General features: G+C 44.2%; 1 long non-coding RNA gene across 1 annotated transcript; it reads left to right on the forward strand.

Moving 5' to 3' along the window:
• Positions 1-6,331: 6,331 nt before the first annotated feature.
• LOC138680707 (uncharacterized) lies at positions 6,332-23,033 on the forward strand. Its single transcript, XR_011321742.1, has 3 exons — positions 6,332-6,389; positions 22,309-22,353; positions 22,954-23,033. It is a non-coding gene; the product is annotated as an uncharacterized lncRNA (long non-coding RNA).
• The last annotated feature ends 1,139 nt before the right edge of the window (positions 23,034-24,172 follow it).

The raw sequence follows: 24,172 nt of genomic DNA on the forward strand, positions 1-24,172 counted from the left end.
TCTCTCGAGGCTTGTAGTTCTGTCGGTGCCGCCCGGATTCGATGAGTAGGCTGTGGGCGCTCAGTCTGTACCGGCTCAGGATCTGTCGATCTTTGGGGTTTTCTAGTTTCTCTAGATATGGGGCCAGTTTGTACTCCCTCTGTAGATTCCGGTATATTGTCAGTTTCTGGGATTTGTTTATGTCGTTCCTCCAGATGCTGAGATATTCTTCTTTGACTTTGTGTACCATTTTCTGGATTTCACCTTTTGTCAGGCCATGGAGGTTGATGGCTTGGTCAGACTGGCTTTGGGTACTTTTACTTGGGAGGCTTCCTGAGGCTTCCTGGTGTAGGAAGGCTTTGTGATGGTAGGAGCTGGGACTGCTACTTTGTAGATGAGCCTTGAATGACAGCGCCTTCTTCTTTATTGCGATGTGTAGTGGGAATCTGCCCAGCTCTGCTCGGCAGGCGCTATTTGATGTGCTCCGATGGACTTGGAGAAGATGCTTGCAGAACTCTAGGTGGAATATTTCTGTCGGCCCAGCGTCCCACTTTGACCAGTTTGGGTATGAGACTGGGCCCCAGACCTCACTACCGTATAGAAGAATTGGGGCAATGATGGAGTCAAAAATTTTTAGCCATACGGTTACTGGTGCCTTGAGGTGGTACAGACGCCTTCTGATGGCATAGAAGGCTTTGGATGCCTTGTCTTTTAGTGACTCTATGGCTTGCTTGAAGCTCTCTGACTGGCTGAGTTCTAGGCCCAGGTAGGTGTACCTGTTGGTTTCAGTAAGTGGACGGTTGTCTATCATAAAGGTAGGATTGCCAGTGGGTTTCTGCTTTCTTTTCTGGAACACCATGATATTAGTTTTTTTCTCGTTGATTGGCAGTGCCCATGTGCTGCTGAAGGTCTCTAGGATTTTCAGATGATCTTGGAGGCCTTTCTCAGTTGGTGATAACAGCACGAGGTCATCTGCATACAGCAGAAATTTCACCTGGGTGTCATGGAGGGTGAGTCCTGGTGCTGAGGAGGACTCTAGGGCCACTGCCAGCTCATTGATGTAGATGTGAAAGAGCGTTGGACTGAGGCTGCAGCCCTGTCTCACTCCTCGACTTTGTTGGAAATAGGCTGTCCTCCTTCCGTTGACCTTCACACTGCAACTGTTCTCTGTGTAGGAGCTTCGGATGACATCATATGTTTTGCCTCCTATTCCGCTCCCCAGCAATTTTAGGAATAGTCCTGGGTGCCTATCTATCTAATATCTATCTATCTAATATCTATCTATTTATCTAATATTTATCTATCTAATATCTATCTATCTAATATCTATCTATCTCTGTGTGTAATAGAGTGTGGGTTGGACAAATGTAAAAGAGAAGTTGGACAGAAATGACATCACAAATCTTTTTGAAGAGAGAGGAGGGAGAGGAGGGAGGGGTTTGGTTGTGTTTTTGGAGTGGGTGTGCTAGGTTCGGGCTTAGTGGCAGTGCAAAGCATCATGGAACTTGTAGTATTAGAGCACAATAACTCAGGAGAAAGGAAGTTGTCGATTAACCCCATGAGAGCTGAATCCAGCACTGAAGATGTGCTGCTACAGCATGATAACAGGTAATATTGCTAAAATAAACACAGTAGATGTTTTCAGTGGCACATAGTAGCAAGATTTATGAAAAAAAAAAATTATAGTAGTGGACAACTTCTTTAACACATGAGGAGCGGATAGATATTGTGTTGATGTCTGGCAAACGCAGTACCTGGGTCATTGCAGCAGATTTCAATGCAAGACACCCTACGAGACCACCCATCTCCAATGCTACAGTTAGCAAACTGCTTGCCAAATTTCAGTGTTGGATTTGCCAAAATGTGGACACAAGAAAACTGTCACTAATCATCAGTGTCTGCCCTAGCTTCATTCAGCAAGAGCCCACAGGGTAGCACTCGCTGCATGTCACTGGAGAGTGGCATCAGTCGAACATCCCTTCGGATATTAGCAACTCACAAATGGCACCCTTACAAAATCCAGCTGCTTCAGCATCTCAACGAGGATGACCCAGATCAGCACGCTAAATTTGCAGAATGGGCAAAACAAAAATTGGAACAGGACCGTCAGTTTACACAGAACATTATGTTCAGTGATGAGGCAAACATTTTTGCGAATGTTGAAGTTAACAAACAAAACCATCCCTATTGGCCTGACACTAACCCACAGTGGATAGATCCCTCCAAGAATGTTATAATACAAAAATTGATGGTATGGTGTGGTATATGGGGTACAAAGATATTGGGGCCATTCTTCATCAATGGAAACCCCAATGCCACTGGATATCTTAAATTGCAACATGATGATGTGTTGCCCTCTTCATGCACTGAAGATGGCAGGTTCCCTGAGTTTTTCCAGCAAGATGGTGCACCACCACATTATGGGTGTCAGGTCTGAAAATTCCTACATGAACAGTTTCCTGGAATATGGATTGGTCGTCATGGGACAGTTGAATGGCCACCAAGGTCTCCCAATCTGACCCCCTTAGACTTTTATCTTTGGGGTCACCTGAAGGCAATTGTCTATGCTGTGAAGATACGAGATGTGCAGCATCTGTAACAACGGATATTGGAAGCCTGTGCTAGCATTTCTTCTATGGTGTTGCTATCAGTGTGTCAAGTGTGGGAGAAGAGGGTTGCATTGACAATCCAACACAATGGGCAGCGCTTTGAACACATTTTATAAGTGGTCATAAACTTGTAAATAACCCATGAAAGAATAAAGTTACATTAAAACCAAGCACACTATTGTTTTTCTTGTGAAATTCTCAATAAGTTTGATGTGTCCCAAGTTGGATCCAAAATGGCCGACTTGAAAATAGCCGCCATGGCCACCACCCATCTTGAAAAGTTTTCCCCCTCCCATATACTAATGTGCCACAAACAGGAAGTTGATATCACCAACCACTCCCATTTTATTTAGGTGTATCCATATAAATGGGCCACCCTGTAGTATTCCCCCACATATGGGGTATCAACATACTCAGGAGAAATTGCAAAACAGATTTTGGGGTCCATTTGTCCTGATGCCCTTGTGAAAGTAAAAAAAGGTTTGGGTCTTTGTGAAAAAGTTAAATGTTAATTTTTTCCTTCCACATTGCTTCAGTTCTTGTGAAGCATCTGAAGCAGTAGCGTAGCTACTGGGGGGCAGAGGGGGCCATCGCCCCAGGACCCATGCTCTGAGGGGGCCCACCCTGAGCTACGCTACTGTAACCGTAACGTGCCAATACAGTTGAATTCTGCGGCAGAGCAGGGAGAATCGATCTCCATGCTCTACCGCTGGCCACTGTGGGGCCCCTGAGCAGGCGAGGGGGAAGGCCCGATGCCAGCAGTGGGCCCCCACCCGTCATAGCAAGGTCAGCTGTATCGGCATTTAGCCAATACAGCCGACCGCATTGATGAGATAAGGAGCGCTACGCGCCTTCTAAAATGATTCCCCTGTTATTGTCTGACGTTGTCGACACTGACAGCGGGCACGATCATGTCACTACCTCGCACCCGCCGTCAAGAGATGAGTAAGTGCTCAGAGCACCGTGGAAACAAGGACAAAGAGAAGTCTTTATTTATTGTTTTTTTCTTTAATGGCACTTATACTACAGGGTCTGCCTATGAGGGTGCTGCCTTATACCACAGGGTCTGCCTATGGGGGTGCTGCCTTATACTACAGTGTCTGCCTATGAGGGTGCTGTTGGGTGCTGCCTTATACTACAGGGTCTGCCTATGGGGTGCTGCCTTATACTGCAAAGTCTGCCTATTGGGGGTGCTGCCTTATACTGCAGAGTCTGCCTATGGGGGGTGCTGCCTTATACTACAGATATACAAACGAATCCAGGTGCATAATATTGGGGGTACTAAGTAGTAGCCCAACACATGAAGAGCGATTCAGACCCCATAGATACTATAGGACTCAGGAGCAAAATAGAGGAGTGACTCGAATCATATTATATAGAAAAAAGTAGAAATTTATTTAAACAAATATTTTTTTAAAAACACATAAGATATGATAAGGTTTCAGGATATGCAGTATATGGTAATGTGCACACAGCAGGCCAATAACAAAGTTTTAACAGTAGTTATATATCAAGATATACCGTAATTATCATATAACTTCAGCCCTTTAAGAGCAACATAAATAGTGCGGCGGATACATATAAGAATAAGTGCACGTCATGCAGTAATATAGAGCCCAGCCTTAATAACCACAGCACAATGTTATGTCATAGCAGTTATGTATAAAACGCTGACACAGGGGTTAAATTTTATGGTTGTGGCTATAGTTTGTAAACAGCGGCAAGAGAGGCAGGTAATTCCAATATATAGCTGGATACAGCCCAGGTGGGCGTAAACTCAATACACGCTGTACTATGCTACAGGGCTCTATATAATAAATAGTGCGTATAAGTTGACATATAGAGAGCGCTTACAACAATATCCACATCGCGAGTGAAATATGCTTATAGTTATGGCTGTAATCTGCGAAGAGCGGCAAGCGTAACAAGTAAGATTCGGCACAAAGCCAGGTGCAGCCCAAATGGGAAATAAAAAAGACACACTATGCCATGCTATGAAGTGCTGCAGAGCAGATATGAGAAAATAACACAAGGCGCGTACTGAGATAGTATCCGCAATGCTTACCGCTGTGTGCACAGTGTTGTGAATTCTGCTTTTGGGTTCCCTCCAGTGGTTGTAGGTGGGAATGCAGTTGTCCCTGAGTCGCAGTCCTGGCCAGGTGTGTCTGCTGATTGCAGTTCTGACTGGGATATTTAGGTGTGCAGGATTCATTAGTCCTTGCCAGTTGTCCATGGTTCTGGGAGGTTTTGGATCTTTGTCTAGTTCCTCCAGCCTTGCTGCCATTTCAGCAAAGATAAGTGTCTGGTTTTTGTTTCTGTGGCACACATGCTGTGTGCTTAATAATTCTGTGCTATTCATTTGTTTTCTCTTGTCCAGCTTAGATTGAGTCAGTGTTTTTCTCTGTCTTGCTGGATTCTCTTGAGTTGCAGATCTACGCTCCACATCTTTAGTTAGATGGTGGAGTTTTTTGTACTTTCTGCTGTGGATATTTTTGGAAGGGTTTTAATACTGACTGCTTAGTATACTATCCTATCCTTTCCTATTTTAGCTAGAGTGGCCTCTTTTGCTAAATCCTGTTTCCTGCCTGCGTGTGTCTTTCCTCTACTACTCACAGTCAATATTTGTGGGGGCTGCCTATCCTTTGGGGTTCTGCTCTGAGGCAAGGTAGTGTTCCTATTTTCATCTATAGGGGTATTTAGTCCTCCGGCTGTGTCGAGGTGTCTAGGATTTGTTAGGCACACCCCACGGCTACTTCTAGTTGCTGTGATAAGTTCAGGATATGCGGTCAGTATAGTTTCCACCAACTCCAGAGAAAGTTCCATGCGGCTCCAAGGTCACCGGATCATAACAGCACAGACGCTCTCTAGATGGTGAGAAGGGAATGCTTATGGGGGTGCTGCCTTATATTAAAGTCTGCCTATGGGTTCTGCCTTATACTACATGGTCTGCCTATGGAGGTTGCTGCCTTATACTGCAAGGTCTGCCTCTGGGGTGCTGCCTTATACTACAAGGTCTGCCTATGGGGGTGCTGCCTTGTGCTATAGAGTCTGCTTATGGGGGTGCATTATACAACATAGAGTAGGCCTATGGGGAGTGCATTTTACTATATTTAGGACTATCTGGTGCATTATACTATATAGAGGTGATCTAGGGGCCATCATACAGTGTGGAGATTACAGTAAGGGGCCATCACACAGTGTGGAGATTACAGTGAGGGGCCGTCATACAGTGTGCAGGTTACAGTGAGGGGGCCATCATACAGTGTTGGAGCCATCAAACAATTTGGGGGCTACTAAGGGGTCAGTATACTGTGGGGGTGGTACTATACAGGAATTATACTGTGTATAAGAGAGCATCATACTGTGTATAGGGAAGCTGTACAAGGGGGAGACTCGGGACATCATTAAATGTAAAGTGGGCACTTATGGTTATAGGGGAACTCAGGTTACTGTAACTATCAAAGGGGCACACATGGCATTATTACTTTTTAGGGGGCAAAATGTGGGCACTGTTTTCTAGGGTACTTGCATCCGGCATTACTATATTATAGAGGGGTGCTTTAGAATTTAGAAGGCACAGAGAACCACACAGCAGGGGCAGTAATAGGGACACATACAGCAGCGGCTCAGTATTGGGGTATCAGCAGGATGAGGAGTTTGTGCAGGTTGGGAATAGATGGTGATGGGGCTGGAATGTGAGAAGTGAAATGTGTCTTTGTTGTATTCTCTACAGCCGAGTCGTGGCTGGAAGAAGTTATCATGTCGGTCTGGGCCAGATGGGAAAAATGAACGATTCCAGCGGTAAGTCATTATCTGTAATTGTGCTGTGATGTCTTATATGTTCTGTAGGACTGGTATCTACCACTGACCCTATGGCTGTAATATCAATATTGGTCTTAATATAGAGATTATCTTCAGTAACAGCGCTGTCATCTGCTGAGGTTCTCCTCCACTGTTAGGGTACATCACCCAGTTTTAATCAAGGTTACCTGGTTAGGGGCCCTCAGAAATTTAGCCCCCCTGAACCAAAATCCTAGCTACGCCTCTGGCCTGAAGGATTAATTTATGATTCAGTCCTGCAAGTGGAAATATCTTATGTGTCGGGCCTCATGTTGCCTTTTAAATGTCTGGATGATTTAATGGCTTGAGTTTACATTTACCACATAGGAGACACTGAGCCCATCACCTTTATTTTGATGGATTATAAGTGAGAATCTGCATGATTACATGTCACACCTATATCTATATTTTAGTTTATGAGGGGTGTACTACTTTGTTGAGCTTATAGAGTACATACAGTTTGGTGCTGATCATAGTGTTATTTTCACAAATCTCTGGACAAGAGCCTCTAGTATTTTTCATCTTTATTTTTTGTGGTAGAAGGAAAGGCAAGTCACAGCCCCTTTGCGAGCATTTGTGTCTTTTTGACTTTTAAATGTCTTTTAAATTATTCTGTGTTGTTCTGTGTATATCAATAAAGTATCTACATTTTTTATGTTGATGTGGCCGGATGTGCATGTCATCTACTTTTAGTCACATTACAGCTCGGCAACTGGAACTACGGTACTCATTTCGGAGCTGCACAGCTCTGTTGATGGAAAAGTGGTCACGGCCGGGTACTGCACATCTGTCCTTGAATTGCTGGTGGATGTGCAGTACTCTGCTGTGGCCACTATACAGTTCATGGAGCTGTGCAGTTCCCAAAGGGTCAACATGGACTTTTAGGATGGCTACTTTCTATAAATGGCACTAAAGTTCTAGTTCTCTTCCTCTCTGAAGAGACAATTTGCATATTTCCCAGAGGAACATTGCGGCTTAACAGTCTCCTCATCTTGGCATGCTGAACATGTCACTCTCCACAAGGAGGAGCGTTACCCCTTGGCTCCTTAACTGACGCGAGGAACAGCTGATCTGCGGGTGTACCAGGTGATGCACCCCCAAGGATAAGACATTGATGACTCATCCTAATGGATAAGAGAGGAGGAGGTGTGTGTTTACATGTAAAATCATCCTTAAAACCCATCCTGCGTGATAATATAGGTGAATCTAATGAAAATGTAGAGTCCCTGTGGGTGGAGATAAGGGAAGGGGGAAAAAATAATAAATTACTGAAAGGGGTTAGTTATAAGTCTCCAAAAATCATAGAAGCAACAAAGAATATCCTCGTAAAGCAAATAGATGAAACTGCGACTCAGGAGAAGTCATTATTATGGGGACTTCAACTACCCTGAAATAGATAAGGGAACAGAAACCTGCAGTTCCAGAAAAGGTTTTTGACAACTATGAGAGACAATTACCTTTCACAGCTGGTTCAGGACCCAACAAGAAGGTGAGCACTGCTAGACCTAATATTAACCAACAGGCCAGACCGCATAGCAAATATAAGGGATGGAGGTCACTTGGGGAATAGTGATCACAAAATAATAAGTTTTCATGCATCCTTTAATAAGATGTGCAGTAGAGGGGTTACAAGGTCACTAAACTTCAGGAGGACAAATTTCCAATGGTTGAGAGATGATCTTAGTGCAATTAACTGGGACGATATCCTGAGACATAAAAATACACAAATAAAAATAATTATTTTATTCATATAGCGCCAACATATTCCGCAGTGCTTTACACATTATAGAGGGGACTTGTACAGACAATAGACATTACAGCATAACAGAAATCACAGTTCAAAATAGATACCAAGAGGAATGAGGGCCCTGCTCGTAAGCTTCCAAACTATGAGGAAAAAGGGGAGACAGGAGAGGTGGATGGTAACAATTGCTTTAGTTATTCGGACCAGCCATAGTGTAAGACTCAGGTGTTCATGTAAAGCTTCATGAAACAGTTCACTGCCTAAGTATGTAGCAGTACAGGCACAGAGGCTATTAACTGCATAAAGTGTATGAGAACATGATGCGAGGAACCTGATTATGGTTTAAGTTTTTTTTTTTTTTGAATGGGCCACACAGGGATAGTTAGGTTAATGCGTTGAGGCGGTAGGCCAATCTGAACAAATGAGTTTTTAGGGCATGCTTAAAACTGTGGGGACTGGGGATTAATCGTGTTAACCTGGGTAGTGCATTCCAAAGAATCGGCGCAGCACGTGTAAAGTCTTGGAGACGGGAATGGGAGGTTTTGATTATTAAGGATGCTAACCTGATGTCATTAGTGGAGCGGAGGGCACGGGTAGGGTGGTAGACTGAGACCAGAGAGGATATGTAGAGTGGTGCTGAGCCATGGAGTGCTTTGTGGATGAGGGTAGTAGTTTTGTACTGGATTCTGGAGTGGATGGGTATCCAGTGTAATGATTGGCACAAGGTAGAGGCATCGGTGTAACGGTTGGTGAGGAATATGATCCTGGCAGCAGCAGCATTCAGGACAGATTGGAGAGGGGAGAGTTTGGTAAGAGGGAGGCCGAATAGTATAGAGTTACAATAGTCCAGATGAGAATGAATGAATGAAACAGTGAGAGTTTTTGCAGAGTCGAAAGTAAGAAAAGGGCGAATTCTAGAAATGTTTTTGAGATACAGATAAGAAGAATGAGGCAGTGATCGGATGTGGGGGGTGAATGAAAGCTCGGAATCAAGTATGACCCCAAAGGCAGCGGGCATGTTGCTTTGGAGTAATGGTGGAACCACACACGGAGATGGCAATGTCAGGCAAAGGTAGGTTAGTAGAGGAATAAAACACGAGGAGTTCAGTTTTTGACAGGTTCAGTTTCAGATAGAGGGAGGACATGATGTTAGAGACAGCGGTAAGACAATCACTGGTGTTTTCTAAAAAGGCCGGCGTGATATCAGGAGAAGAAGTGTATAATTGGGTGTCATCAGCATAGAGATGGTACTGGAAACCAAATCTACTGATTGTTTGTCCAATAGGGGAAAATGGGAGACGTTTATTAGCATCCTGGATAGGACCTGTGCACAGTATATACCATATGGGAATACACATACTAGAAATAGGAGGAAACCAATATGGCTAAATAGAGCTGTAAGGAGCGCAATAAGTGACAAAAAGAAAGCATTAGGGAATTAAAGGAAGTAGGTGGTGATGAGGCATTAAATAAAGACAGAAAACTAAATAAATTCTGTAAAACGCAAGTCAAGGCAGCAAAAACTGAGACAGAGAGACTCATTGCCAGAGAGAGTAAAAATAATCCCAAAATATTTTTTAACTGCATAAATAGTAAGAAACTAAAAAATGATAGTGTTGGCCCCCTTAAAAATAGTCTGGGTGAAATGGTGGATAAGGATGAGGAAAAGGCCAATATGCTAAATGACTTTTTTTCATTAGTATTTACACAAGAAAATCCCATGGCAGACAAAATGACTAGTGATAACGAAAATTCCCAATTAAATGTCACCTGCTTAACCCAGCAGGAAGTACGGCAGCGTCTAAAAATCACTAAAATTGACAAATCTCCGGGCCCAGATGGGATACACCCCCTAGTACTGTAGGAACTAAGTACAGTCATTGATAGACCATTATTTTTAATCTTTAAAGATTCCATAATAACAGGGTCTGTACCACAGGACTGGCGTATAGCAAATGTGGTGCCAATATTCAAAAAGGGGACAAAAACTGAACTCGGTAACTATAGGCCAGTAAGCTTAACCTCTACTGTGGGTAAAATCCTGGAGGGCATTCTAAGGGATGCTATGCTGGAGTATCTGAAGAGGAATAACCTCATGACCCAGTATCAGCACGGGTTTACTAGGGACCATTCATGTCAGACTAATCTGATCAGCTTCCATGAAGAGGTAAGTTCCGGATTAGACCAAGGGAACCCAGTGGACGTAGTGTATATGGACTTTTCAAAAGCTTTTGATACGGTGCCACACAAAAGGTTGATACATAAAATGAGAATAATGGGGATAGGGGAAAATATGTGTAAGTGGATTAAGAGCTGGCTCAGGGATAGGAAATAAAGGGTGGTGTTATGACCTGGTGGTTATGAGCACCCGAAATGACCTGATAATTAAACCTCATACAGGACGAGCTCTGGGATGTGGGAGCTCTGCTGACCGCAAGCCCTAATCCTATCACACACACTAAAAATAGCCGTGGAGCGCTCCTGACCAGACCTAGGCACCTCGTCACAGCCTAAGAACTATCTAGCCCTAGAGATGGAAAATAAAGCCTACCTTGCCTCAGACAAATTCCCCAAAGGTAAAGGAAGCCCCCCACATATATTGACTGTGAGTAAGATGAAAGTCACAAACGCAGAGATGAAACAGGTTTCAGCAAAGGGAGGCCAGACTTACTAAATAGACAGAGGATAGGAAAGGTAACTTTGCGATCAGCACAAAACCCTACAAAAGACCACGCAGAGTGTGCAAAAAAGACCTCCACACCGACTCACAGTGCGGAGGGGCCACTCTGCATCCCAGAGCTTCCAGCTAGCAAGACAAAATCATGAAAACCAGCTGGACAAGAAAACAGAGAACAAAATAAGACTATAAGGAACTTAGCTTCTGCAGGAGAAGGCAGGTCACCAGAGAGATCCAGGAGCGAACTGAACGAATGCAAAAACATTGACAGCTGGCATGGAGTAACGATCTGAGAGGAGTTAAATAGAGCAGCCAACCAAAGGATAACCCACGTCACCTGTGTAAAGAACCTCAGAAGCAGCAGCTTCACTCAAAGCCACCAGAGGGAGCCCATAGACAGAAGTCGCCGAAGTACCATTCACGACCACAGGAGGGAGTTCGACAACAGAATTCACAACAGTACCCCCCCTTGAGGAGGGGTCACCGAACCCTCACCAGAGCCCCCAGGCCGATCAGGATGAGCCAAATGAAAGGCATGAACCAGATCGGCAGCATGAACATCAGAGGCAAAAACCCAGGAATTATCTTCCTGACCATAACCCTTCCACTTGACCAGGTACTGGAGTTTCCGTCTCAAAACACGAGAATCCAAAATCTTCTCCACCACATACTCCAACTCCCCCTCGACCAACACCGGGGCAGGAGGATCAACGGAGGGAACCATAGGCGCCACGTATCTCCGCAACAACGACCTATGGAACACATTATGGATGGCAAAAGAAGCTGGAAGATCCAAACGAAATGACACAGGATTAAGAACTTAGGAAATCTTATATGGTCCAATGAAACGAGGCTTAAACTTAGGAGAGGAAACCTTCATAGGAACGTGACGAGATGACAACCAAACCAAATCCCCAACACAAAGTCGGGGACCAACACAACGCCGGGGGTTAGCGAAACGTTGAGCCTTCTCCTGGGACAATGTCAAATTGTCCACCACATGAGTCCAAATCTGCTGCAACCTGTCCACCACCGCATCCACACCAGGACAGTCCGAAGGCTCAACCTGCCCTGAAGAGAAACGAGGATGGAAACCAGAATTACAGAAAAAAGGAGAAACTAAAGTAGCCGAGCTGGCCCTATTATTAAGGGCGAACTCAGCCAAAGGCAAGAAGGACACACAATCATCCTGATCAGCAGAAACAAAGCATCTCAGATATGTCTCCAAAGTCTGATTAGTTCGTTCGGTTTGGCCATTAGTCTGAGGATGGAAAGCCGAAGAAAAAGACAAATCAATGCCCATCTTAGCGCAAAAGGACCGCCAAAACCTCGAAACAATCTGGGAACCTCTGTCCGAGACGATGTTTTCTGGAATGCCATGCAAACGAACCACATGCTGGAAAAACAATGGCACCAAATTAGAGGAGGAAGGCAATTTAGACAAGGGTACCAAATGGACCATCTTAGAGAAGCGATCACAAACCACCCAAATGACCGACATCTTTTGAGAAACAGGGAGATCAGAAATAAAATCCATGGAAATATGCGTCCAGGGCCTCTTCGGGATCGGCAAGGGCAAAAGCAACCCACTGGCACGAGAACAGCAGGGTTTAGCCCGAGCACAAGTCCCACAGGACTGCACAAAAGAACGCACATCCCGTGACAAAGAAGGCCACCAAAAGGATCTAGCCACCAAATCTCTGGTACCAAAGATTCCAGGATGACCAGCCAACACCGAACAATGAACCTCAGAGATAACTCTACTAGTCCATCTATCAGGAACAAACAGTTTCTCCGTAGGACAACGGTCAGGTCTATCAGCCTGAAACTTTTGCAGCACACGCCGCAAATCAGGGGAAATGGCAGACAAAATTACCCCTTCTTTAAGAATACCCGCCGGCTCCGGAACACCCGGAGAGTCAGGCACAAAACTCCTTGACAGGGCGTCAGCCTTCACATTCTTAGATCCCGGAAGGTATGAAACCACAAAATCAAAACGGGAGAAAAAGAGCGACCATCGAGCCTGTCTAGGATTCAACCGTTTGGCAGACTCGAGATAAGTCAAATTCTTGTGATCCGTCAAGACCACCACACGATGTTTAGCTCCTTCAAGCCAATGTCGCCACTCCTCGAATGCCCACTTCATGGCCAACAACTCGCGATTGCCCACATCATAATTGCGCTCAGCAGGCGAGAATTTTCTAGAAAAGAAGGCACAGGGTTTCATCACCGAGCCATCAGAACTTCTTTGCGACAAAACAGCCCCTGCTCCAATTTCAGAAGCATCAACCTCAACCTGAAAAGGGAGCGAAACATCTGGCTGGCACAACACAGGGTCTCTAAACAGCAAAAGCACAAAAAGAGGATTCAGAGATCCTCCAAAAATTAGAAAAAACAGCAGCAAAACACCGCAGAGGTTCTTACCTGCCTAGGCCTCCAAACAAATGCACTAACAGGATGCAGTGGACCCATGTGGTAAAATCGAAACACAGGTGCAGCATAACCGATGACGCAGCCACTCACCAGCTACCAAACTAATGGAGGGGGTGGCTGCTTGGCACATAGCTGCACATAAAAACTTGTATGTGGCGTTGTTCACACAATGGAGATGCACAGCATCCAGGCAGGCCTAGTAGCGACACCCTTCTATTAGATCAGGCGGGCCTGCCCAGCGCTATCCAAATGCACCCCATGTGCACAGACACCACAGTTTACAAGCAGAAAATGGGCCCAACTGCACCCCGAAAAAAAGTGCAAAAAACACATAAAAAAAATATTATGTGAGGTATTGGTTTATATTCTGGCCAAAATACGCAAGCTCATAACCCACGTCAAGGGTCCTCACGCTTATGAGTCCTATCTCTAAACAGCAAAAGCACAAAACGAGGATTCAGAGATCCTCCAAAAATTAGAAAAAACAGCAGCAAAACATGGCAGAGGTTCTTACCTGCCTAGGCCTCCAAACAAATGCACTAACAGGATGCAGTGGACCCATGTGGTAAAATAGAAACACAGGTGCAGCATAACCGATGACGCAGCCACTCACCAGCTACCAAACTAATGGAGGGGGTGGCTGCTTGGCACATAGCTGCACATAAAAACTTGTATGTGGCGCTGTTCACACAATGGAGATGCACAGCATCCAGGCAGGCCTAGTAGCGACACCCTTCTATTAGATCAGGCGGGCCTGCCCAGCGCTATCCAAATGCACCCCATGTGCACAGACACCACAGTTTACAGGCAGAAAATGGGCCCAACTGCACCCCGAAAAAAAGTGCAAAAAACACATAAAAAAAATATTATGTGAGGTATTGGTTTATATTCTGGCCAAAATACGCAAGCTCATAACCCACGTCAAGGGTCCTCACGCTTATGAGTCCTATCTCTAAACAGCAAAAGCACAAAACGAGGATTCAGAGATCCTCCAAAAATTAGAAAAAACAGCAGCAAAACACGGCAGAGGTTCTTACCTGCCTAGGCCTCCAAACAAATGCACTAACAGGATGCAGTGGACCCATGTGGTAAAATAGAAACACAGGTGCAGCATAACCGATGACGCAGCCACTCACCAGCTACCAAACTAATGGAGGGGGTGGCTGCTTGGCACATAGCTGCACATAAAAACTTGTATGTGGCGCTGTTCACACAATGGAGATGCACAGCATCCAGGCAGGCCTAGTAGCGACACCCTTCTATTAGATCAGGCGGGCCTGCCCAGCGCTATCCAAATGCACCCCATGTGCACAGACACCACAGTTTACAGGCAGAAAATGGGCCCAACTGCACCCCGAAAAAAAGTGCAAAAAACACATAAAAAAAATATTATGTGAGGTATTGGTTTATATTCTGGCCAAAATACGCAAGCTCATAACCCACGTCAAGGGTCCTCACGCTTATGAGTCCTATCTCTAAACAGCAAAAGCACAAAAAGAGGATTCAGAGATCCTCCAAAAATTAGAAAAAACAGCAGCAAAACACGGCAGAGGTTCTTACCTGCCTAGGCCTCCAAACAAATGCACTAACAGGATGCAGTGGACCCATGTGGTAAAATAGAAACACAGGTGCAGCATAACCGATGACGCAGCCACTCACCAGCTACCAAACTAATGGAGGCGGTGGCTGCTTGGCACATAGCTGCACATAAAAACTTGTATGTGGCGCTGTTCACACAATGGAGATGCACAGCATCCAGGCAGGCCTAGTAGTGACACCCTTCTATTAGATCAGGCGGGCCTGCCCAGCGCTATCCAAATGCACCCCATGTGCACAGACACCACAGTTTACAAGCAGAAAATGGGCCCAACTACACCCCGAAAAAAAGTGCAAAAAACACATAAAAAAAATATTATGTGAGGTATTGGTTTATATTCTGGCCAAAATACGCAAGCTCATAACCCACGTCAAGGGTCCTCACGCTTATGAGTCCTATCTCTAAACAGCAAAAGCACAAAAAGAGGATTCAGAGATCCTCCAAAAATTAGAAAAAACAGCAGCAAAACACAGGGGCAAAAGCAAAACAACGCTTCAACTCCTGAAAAGCCTCTACAGCCGCAGAGGACCAATTGACCACATCAGCACCTTTCTTGGTCAAATCAGTCAACGGTTTAGCAATACTGGAAAAATTAGCGATGAAGCGACGATAAAAATTAGCAAAGCCCAGGAACTTCTGTAAGCTCTTCACAGATGTCGGCTGAGTCCAATCGTAAATGGCCTGAACTTTAACAGGGTCCATCTCGATAGTAGAAGGGGAAAAAATGAAACCCAAAAATGAAACCTTCTGAACTCCAAAGAGACACTTTGACCCCTTCACAAACAAGGAATTCGCACGAAGGACCTGGAACACCATTCTGACCTGCTTCACATGAGACTCCCAATCATCCGAAAAGACCAAAATGTCATCCAAATATACAATCATGAATCTATCCAGGTACTCTCGGAAGATGTCATGCATAAAGGACTGAAACACAGATGGAGCATTAGAAAGCCCGAATGGCATAACCAGGTACTCAAAATGGCCCTCGGGCGAATTAAATGCCGTTTTCCATTCATCACCCTGTTTAATTCGCACAAGATAATACGCACCACGAAGATCTATCTTGGTGAACCAACTAGCCCCCTTAATCCGAGCAAATAAATCAGACAGCAGCGGCAAAGGATACTGAAATTTGACTGTGTTCTTATTAAGAAGGCGGTAATCAATACAAGGTCTCAAAGAACCATCCTTCTTGGCCACAAAAAAGAACCCTGCTCCCAATGGTGACGACGACGGACGAATATAACCCTTCTCCAAGGATTCCTTTATATAACTCTGCATAGCGGCGTGCTCTGGCACAGATAAATTAAACAGACGGCCCTTAGGAAACTTACTACCAGGAATCAAATTAATAGCACAGTCGCAATCCCTATGAGGAGGTAGGGCACCAGATTTGGGCTCTTCAAATACATCCCGGTAATCTGATAAAAACTCAGGGACTTCAGAAGGAGTGGAAGGCGAAATTGACAGCAATGGAACATCACCATGTACCCCCTGACAACCCCAGCTGGACACAGACATAGATTTCCAATCCAACACTGGATTATGGACCTGTAGCCATGGCAAACCCAAAACGACCACACCATGCAGATTATGCAACACCAAAAAGCGAATATCCTCCTAATGTGCAGGAGCCATGCACATGGTCAATTGAGTCCAGTACTGAGGCTTATTCTTGGCCAAAGGCGTAGCATCAATTCCTCTCAATGGAATAGGATACTGCATGGGCTCCAAGAAAAAATCACAGCGCCTGGCAAACTCCAAGTCCATCAAATTCAGGGCAGCGCCTGAATCCACAAATGCCATTACAGAATAGGACGACAGAGAGCAAATCAGAGTAACGGACAAAAGAAATTTAGACTGTACCGTACCAATGGTGGCAGACCTAGCGAACCGCTTAGTGCGCTTAGGACAATCGGAGATAGCATGAGTGGATTCACCACAGTAAAAACACAGCCCATTCCGACGTCTGTGTTCTTGCCGTTCAGCTCTGGTCAAAGTCCTATCACACTGCATAGGCTCAGGCCTATGCTCAGAGAATACCGCCATATGGTGCACAGCTTTGCGCTCACGCATGCGCCGATCGATCTGAATGGCCAAAGACATAGACTCATTCAGACCAGCAGGCGTGGGAAATCCCACCATGACATCCTTAAGGGCTTCAGAAAGACCCTTTCTGAAAATTGCCGCCAGGGCACATTCATTCCACTGAGTAAGCACAGACCACTTTCTAAACTTCTGACAGTACACCTCCGCTTCATCCCTTCCCTGACACAAAGCCAGCAAGATTTTCTCTGCCTGATCCACTGAATTTGGTTCATCATAAAGCAATCCAAGCGCCAGAAAAAACGCATCAACATCACGCAATGCAGGATCTCCTGGCGCAAGGGAAAATGCCCAGTCTTGAGGGTCACCACGTAACAAAGAAATAATGATTTTTACCTGTTGAACGGGGTCACCAGAGGAGCGGGGTTTCAAAGCTAGAAACAGTTTACAATTATTTTTGAAATTCAAGAACCTAGATCTATCCCCAGAAAATAAGTCAGGAATAGGAATTCTAGGCTCTGACATAGGATTCTGAACCACAAAATCTTGAATGTTTTGTACCCTTGCAGTGAGATGATCCACACAAGAGGACAGACCTTGAATGTCCATATCTACACCTGTGTCCTGAACCACCCAAAGGTCTAGGGGAAAAGAAAGACAAAACACAGTGCAAAGAAAAAAAAATGGTCTCAGAAGTTCTCTTATCCCTCTATTGAGATGCATTAATACTTTGGGCCAGCTGTACTGTTATGACCTGGTGGTTAGGAGCACCCGGATTGACCTGATAATTAAACCTCATACAGGACGAGCTCTGGGATGTGGGAGCTCTGCTGACCGCAAGCCCTAATCCTATCACACACTAAAAATAGCCGTGGAGCGCTCCTGACCAGACCTAGGCGCCTCGTCACAGCCTAAGAACTATCTAGCCCTAGAGATAGAAAATAAAGCCTACCTTGCCTCAGAGAAATTCCCCAAAGGTAAAGGAAGCCCCCCACATATATTGACTGTGAGTAAGATGAAAGTCACAAACGCAGAGATGAAACAGGTTTCAGCAAAGGGAGGCCAGACTTACTAAATAGACAGAGGATAGGAAAGGTAACTTTGCGATCAGCACAAAACCCTACAAAAGACCACGCAGAGTGTGCAAAAAAGACCTCCACACCGACTCACAGTGCGGAGGGGCCACTCTGCATCCCAGAGCTTCCACCTAGCAAGAGAAAATCATGAAAACCTGCTGGACAAGAAAACAGAGAACAAAATAAGACTATAAGGAACTTAGCTTCTGCAGGAGAAGGCAGGTCACCAGAGAGATCCAGGAGCGAACTGAACGAATGCAAAAACATTGACAGCTGGCATGGAGTAACGATCTGAGAGGAGTTAAATAGAGCAGCCAACCAAAAGATAACCCACGTCACCTGTGTAAAGAACCTCAGAAGCAGCAGCTTCACTCAAAGCCACCAGAGGGAGCCCATAGACAGAAGTCGCCGAAGTACCATTCACGACCACAGGAGGGAGTTTGACAACAGAATTCACAACAGGGTGGTTAATAATGGAGCACACTCGGACTGGGTCACGGTTAGCAGTGGAGTACAAAAGGGGTCAGTATTGGGACCTCTTCTTTTTAGCATATTTATTAATGACCTTGTAGGGGGCATACAGAGCAGAATTTCAATATTTGCAGATGTCACTAAACTCTTCAGGGTAATCAATACAGAGGAGGACAATTTTATATTACAGGATGATTTATGTAAACTGGAAGCTTGGGCTGATAAATGGCAAATGAGCTTTAATGGGGATAAATTTAGGATCATGCACTTGGGTAGAAGTAATAAGATGTATAATTATGTGCTTAATTCTAAACCTCAGGGCAAAACTGTCAATGAAAAAGACCTGGGTGTATGGGTGGATGACAAACTCACAATTAGTGGCCAGTGTCAGGCAGCTGCTACAAAGGCAAATAAAATAATGGGATGCATTAAAAGAGGCATAGATGCTCATGAGGAGAACATAATTTTACCTGTATACAAGTCACTAGTGCGACCACACTTAGAATATTGTGTACTGTTCTGGCCTCCTGTGTATAAGAAAGACATAGCTGAACTGGAGCGGGTGCAGAGAAGAGCGATCAAGGTTATTAGAGGACTCGGAGGTCTGCAATACCAAGATAGGTTATTACACTTGGGGCTATTTAGTTTGGAAAAACGAAGGCTAAGTGGTGATCTTATTTTAATGTATAAATATATGAGGGGACAGTTCAAAGACCTTTCTGATGATCTTTTTAATCATAGACCTGAGACAGGGACAAGGGGGCATCCTCTGCGTCTGGAGGAAAGAAGGTTTAAGCATAATAACAGACGCGGATTCTTTACTGTAAGAACAGTGAAACTATGAATTGCTGTATGTGGAGTTGGGAAGGAATTTTTTTCCCCAATGTGGATCTTACTCTTTGCCACATGGGATTTTTTTGCCTTCCTCTGGGTCAACATGTTAAAGCATGTAAGGTTAGGCTATGGGTTGAACTAGATGTACTTAAAGTCTTCCTTCAACCTTAATAACTATGTTACTATGTAAGGATATCCCATCAGTGTTAAAGTCCCTGACAACCCCTTTAATAGTTTTGCACACAGTGTACCAATACTACCACATACAAGAAACAATTAAATAAAAAAAAAATAATGTCCCTCTATGTGCCTCTAATATATTAATCATTTCCTCCTATGTGACCCATATTCCGTAATATTGTCCCCTTATCTGGCTCCCATATAGTAATAATGTCCCCCTATGCTGCCCCCATACATTAATATTGGCCCCTATGTGGCACTCATCTGGTAAAACTGTCCCCCATGTGTTCATCATGAGTTAATATTGTCACCCTAGGTGGCCCAGTAGTAGTAATGTCTCCCTGTGCCCCAACACATGAATAATGTCTCTCTATGCGGCCCCCATACATTCATAATATCCTCTAACGCGGCTTGGTCCTTGTCCATTAATATTATATTAATCATATATAGATTGATGACATCATCCGCTCCTTGTGTTGTCCATTGTGACATCACGGAATGTGTGGTTATAAGGCAGCGACGCTGCAGAAAGAGGCTTTGTCTGAAGAAGCTCACTGTGTATTACACATTAAGCGATATTTCTCCAGGCTGAAATGCTCTTTCGATTTCTTTTAATCGCGAGTGTGCTATTAGCATCTGTGGAAGGCGCGCCTGTCATCATCCGCCGCCATGATTCCTCGCCAAAGCCTACAATCCCAGCAGGTAAGTACTTTTCCAAATATTCACATATTATGGGGTAAACCTCATTAGGCTGGGTCAAGGCTTACTTTTTGCGCCCTGAGTTGACATTGTTAGGCTGTGTGCACACGTTGCTGTTTTTTTGTATTTTTTCCCGATAAAAACGCTATAAAACTGCAAAAAACAGCATACAATAAGCATCCTATCATTTAGAATGAATTCCGCATGTTTTGTGCACAAGATGCGTTTTTTTCCGCAAAAAAAATGCATCGCGGTAAAAAACGCAGCATGTTCATTAATTTTGCGTTTTTTTTGCGGATTTCCCACTACAAAATGCATTGGGAAATGTCCAGTAAAAAACGCATCAAAAACGCACCAAAAACGTGGCAAAAGCGCATGCGGATTTCTTGCAGAAAATGTCAGGTTTTTCTCAGGAATTTTCTGCGAGAAATCCTGAACTTGTGCACATAGCCTTACTGTTACCATTTTGGGGTCGATTCAATGTTTTGATCGCCTTTTATTGTAAGGTTGCGGCTGCCAAAAATTTTACTTTGGCGATTTTAATTTTTAATCATTTCCTCCTATGTGACCCATATACAGTAATTTTGTCCCTTTTTCTGGCCCCCATATAGTAATAATGTCCCCCTATGCTGCCCCCATACATTAATATTGGCCCCTATGTGGCACTCATCTGTGTCCCATGTGTTCATCATGAGTTAATATTGTCACCCTATGTGGCCCAGTAGTAGTAATGTCTCCCTGTGCCCCAACACATGAATAATGTCTCTCTATGCGGCCCCCATACATTCATAATTCCCTCTAACGCGGCTTGGTCCTTGTCCATTAATATTATACTAATCATATATAGATTGATGGAGCTGCTCCATGTTTAGTGGTTGCCGTTATCTGACCCGTGTTCCGCTCCTCGTGTTCCGCTTCTTGTGTTGTCCAATGTGACATCACGGAATGTGTGGTTATAAGGCAGCGACGCTGCAGGAAGAGGCTTTGTCTGGAGAAGCTCACTGTGTATTACACATTAAGCGATATTTCTCCAGGCTGAAATGCTCTTTCGATTTCTTTTAATCGTGAGTGTGCTATTAGCATCTGTGGAAGGCGCGCCTGTCATCATCCGCCGCCATGATTCCTGGCCCAAGCATACGATCCCAGCAGGTAAGTGCTTTTACCCCATTAGGCTGGGTGAAGGCTTCGTTTTTGCCCCCCTGAGTTGACATTTTTACAGATTCCCTTTTGGGGTTGATTCAATGTTTTGGTCACTTTTTATTGCAATGTTGCGGCTGCCAAAAATTTTTATTCTGGTAATTTTGAATTTTTTTTCTCATTTATGCTGTTTACAGCATAAAATTTATTTTAGATTTTGATAGATTGAACTTTTAAAAATGCAGCGATAACAAAAGTGTATTTAGAATTATTTTTTTTAAGTGTTTAATTTTTAATGACCTTTTTTCATTTTTTACTGCATTTTTACTCTACTCAATAGTCCTCTTTAGGGACTTGAAGCTGCGATTGTCTGGTTGATTGTGCTATACATAACAGTGGATAAACACTGCCATGTATAGCCCAAACCACGTTCTCCTATGAACGCCAGCTACAGGCTGACTTTCACAAGAGGATCCTCACAACAAGCACGGCATCTTCAGCAGACCCCCAGCTGTCATGGCAACCCATCGTCACCCCACAATCATGTCACGGGTATTCCGATCAGCTTCTGATATGACCCCCCCACGGCACATGTGAAATGCAAATATCAGAGATTCATAGCGGCATTAAACAGGTTAACACCCATCGGCGGAGCACTACTCCACCCACAACTGTTAAAATCACATGAATCAGCCATTAACTACTGGGAGACATGCAGGCTTGACATGGGAAGGGCATTAAAGACAAGGACACGACCTATGACGTACATGTACGTCAAAGGTCATAAGGGAACAAATGCTAAATACATGGCCAGGACTGATACAAGTGTTTAATCAAATAATATATAGATAAGATATAGAGGTGTAATACTGCGGGCTGGATACAATAACTTCTACATGTAATAAAAGGGAGGTATAGGAAATACATCTCACTTCTGATTTTGTCAGCAGATATCTTCTTTAATGTCTACTTTTCATTTCTAGGCAACACTAATCACCTGATCTTTGGTCCGTGCTCAAAAACATGCGGTAAGTAACTCACAATTAAGATCTAACCTTCACTTACAACATTTCACATCTGGCACCAGAACCTTCTGACAATCACTAATAGGACCCAGTGTAATATGATGGGTGTCGGACTCTGCTTCATTAGAGATACCGAATATTTGCTCTTATATAACTTTTATTGAGTGGCTGAGATTGTTATTAAGTTACATGATACATTTCATGGCGGAGTCTTCATGTGTTACCCCCTCCCATCCTGTATTCCCTATTCTTGGCTCTCAAACTAATAGAGTAAATGTAGATCTTCCCGTATGGAATAATGGAGTCACTTGTGTCTGTGATCGTCAGTCGTGTGATTTCATCATTACCACAAGGGAAATAACACAGTTTTATGACTAGCGGGGACTAATTTGTCCAACATGTTGGGGTTTCCTATAATTGTGATCTGTGCAGTCCTAGAGTTACTCATAAGAAATGGTCCTAGGTCTGGATACGTAAATTAGGTGCCGTGAATAATGTATATATTAGTAGCTGTAGACATCTGATGTTCTCCTCCACTAGAAGACTATAGAGAAAAGTTGTACAGTGTTTTCCTACAACTAATTCATGTCTCATTCTTTTCAGGCATTGGTACCAGGGTGGTCTATAACACCAGAGGCTGCCAAAACGGACAGGACAAGTGTTTTCTCCGCACGGAACAGTGCAAAGGACCTGAAGATTGTGGATGTAAGTCACATAGTTACGTGGATAGGTTATCTATTATCTATTTGTAGTAAACCCAATGTTCTGCAGCCAATGTTCCTTCCTAATAAATACTGCAATTAGACTCCACTCCTGGATCCATCCCTCTTCTCCAGTAATCTAGAGCAGATATCTAGTAATATTATCTATTTATGGAAAAGCCTCCAGATGTCTTTTAAACTTTTTTCCTCTAGACAGACAGGTCCTTTTGATATGTTTACATGCCTGGATATAGAAAGATAGATCAAGGGCCTAACGATCGAGGTCACAGTGAGTGCGACCAGGCCTGGGTAGGTGGGCCCTGCAGACATACATTGAGCTGGGATTCACTGCGGCACAAATCTTCACTGAGTGACGCATACTAGTGATGGCATGCACTTCCCGTCACTTTCACGCTAAAGTCAGCTGCCGCCTTCTGCTCCGGCTATGGAAGATGTCACAAGTAGTGGGAGTGGGGGAATTTAAATAGAATTATTTCATTTTTTACTTTTGTTAGAGAAGAGCTGTAGAACAGGGACATTATTACTGGAAAAATATACCGGGATGGGGGATATAAATTACTGGAAGGAGCCCAGAATGGGGGGCATTATACCAGGAAGAGGCAAAGGATCGGGGACATTATACCAGGAAGAAGCAAAGGGTCGGGGACATTATACCAGGAAAGGGAGACATTATAACAGGAAAGGCCCAGGATGGAGGACATTATACCAGGAAGAAGCAAAGGATCGGGGACATTATACAAGGAAAAGGCCCAGGATGGAGGACCATTATACCTGGAGGAGGCCCAGGATGGAGGACATTATACCAGGAAGGGGCCAAGGATAAAGACTTTATATCAAGATGGTGGATATTATTACTGAATGAGGTCTAGGATGAGGAACGTTATTACAGGAATGGTTTAGGACATTATACCAGGAAGAGTCAAAGGATTGAGGACATTATACCAGGAAAGGGAGACATTATATCAGGAAAGGGCCCAGGATGGATGACATTATACCAGGAAGAGGCAAAAGATTGAGGACATTATACCGGGAAAGGGAGACATTTTACCAGGAAAGGGCCCAGGATGGAAGACATTATACCTGGAAGAGGCCAAGGATAT

Source organism: Ranitomeya imitator, chromosome 5 (assembly GCF_032444005.1).
Source record: "Ranitomeya imitator isolate aRanImi1 chromosome 5, aRanImi1.pri, whole genome shotgun sequence".
Taxonomy (NCBI): domain Eukaryota; kingdom Metazoa; phylum Chordata; class Amphibia; order Anura; family Dendrobatidae; genus Ranitomeya; species Ranitomeya imitator.